The sequence below is a fragment of the Tachyglossus aculeatus genome, unplaced genomic scaffold (genome assembly GCF_015852505.1).
Source record: "Tachyglossus aculeatus isolate mTacAcu1 unplaced genomic scaffold, mTacAcu1.pri SUPER_34, whole genome shotgun sequence".
NCBI classification, from domain to species: Eukaryota; Metazoa; Chordata; class Mammalia; order Monotremata; family Tachyglossidae; genus Tachyglossus; species Tachyglossus aculeatus.
In genome coordinates, this window is record NW_024044839.1 from 4,221,827 (window position 1) to 4,223,824 (window position 1,998).

The window sequence follows — 1,998 nt, forward strand, 5'->3', positions numbered from 1 at the left end:
CGGCCCCTCCTCTCCCCCACCTCGGAGTCCCGCGGGGCACGTGACCCTCCCGCGCAGGCGCACGGCCCCTCCTCCCCCCCCCCCACCTCGGAGTCCCGCAGGGCAGCTAACCCTCCCGCGCAGGCGCACGGCCCCTCCTCCCTCCCACCTCGGAGTCCCGCGGGGCACGTGGCCCTCCCACGCAGGCGCACTGCCCCCCCCCCGCGGAGTCCCGCAGAGCACGTGACCGGGCGGGCGAACTGCGGCAGGAGTGCGGACCCCGGAGGGAACTTCCTCCCCCCTTCTTAGCGCGGGGCCACGTGACCAGCGCTTAGTACAGTGCTCAGCGCTTAGCACAGTACTCCGCACCCAGTAATCAATCAATCAATCGTATTTATTGAGCGCTTACTGTGTGCAGAGCACTGTACTAAGCGCTTGGGATGTCCAAGTTGGCAACATAGAGAGACAGTCCCAACCCACCAGTGGGCTCACAGTCTAAAAGGGGGAGACGGAGAACAAAACAAAACATTAATAAAATAAATAGAATAAACATGTACAAATAAAAAAAAATAAATAGAGTAATAAATCCGTACAAACATATATACATATAGGTACAGGTACTGTGGGGAGGGGAAGGAGGTAAGATGGGGGGATGGAGAGGGGGAGTAAGTGCTCAATAAATGCGATCGAACGAACAGGCCCTCAATAAATACGACTGAATGCACTAGGCGCTCAATAAATGCGATTGAATGAACGAGTGAATGAGTAGGCGCTCAATAAATAATAATAGTGATGGTATTTGTTAAGCGCTTACTACGTACAAAGCACTGTTCTAAGCGCTGGGGGGATACAAGGTGATCAGGTTGTCCCACATGGGGCTCACAGTCTTAATCCCCATTTTACAGATGAGATAAGTGAGGCCCAGAGAAGTGACTTGCCCGAAGTCACACAGCTGACAGTTGGCGGAGCCGGGATTTGAACCCATGACCTCTGACTCCAAAGCCCGGGCTCTTTCCACTGAGCCACGCTGCTTCTCTATACGATCGAATGCACTAAGCGCTCACTAAATGCGATTGAATGAACGAGTGAATGAGTAGGTTCTCAATAAATAGTTGACTGAATGAGTGGGTGCTCAATAAATACGATTGAATGAACGAATGAGTGAATGAGTAGGTGCTCAATAAATACGATTGACAATGACTGAGTGAATGAGTGAGTAGGCACTCCATAAATATGAGTGAATGAGTAGGCACTCAAATACGATCAAATGCACTAATTGCTCAATAAATACGAATGACCGAATGAGTGAGTGAATGAGTGAGTAGGCGGTCAATAAATACGATTGAATGAGTCGGCACTCAATAAATATGATCGAATGCACTAATTGCTCAAATACGATTGACTGAACGAGTGAATGAGTGAGTAGGCGGTCAATAAATACGATTGAATGAGTGAATGAATAGGCACTCAATAAATACAAATGAGTGAGTAGGAGGTCAATAAATACGATTGAATGAATGAGTAGGCGCTCAATAAATACAATCGAATGCACTAATTGCTCAATAAATACGATTGACTGAATGAATGAGTGAATGAGTGAGTAGGCGGTCAATAAATACGATTGAATGAATGAACGAGTAGGCGCTCAATAAATACGATCGAATGCACTAAGCGCTCAGTAAATATGAGTGAATGAGTAAGTGCTCAATAAATACGAATGACAATGAACGAGTGAATGAGTGAGTAGGCGGTCAATAAATACAAGTGAATGAGTAGACGCTCAATAAATACGATCGAATGCACTTAGCGCTCAGTAAATATGAATGAGTAGGTGCTCAATAAATATGATCGAGCACACTAAATGCTGAATAAAGACGATCGACTGCAGTAAGCGCTCAATCAAGGCGATTGAATGAACGAGCAAGTAGGCGCTCAATAAATACGATCGAATGCAGTAACTGCTCAATAAATACAACTGAATGAATACTTGTACTTCCCAAGCGCTTAGCCCAGTGCTCT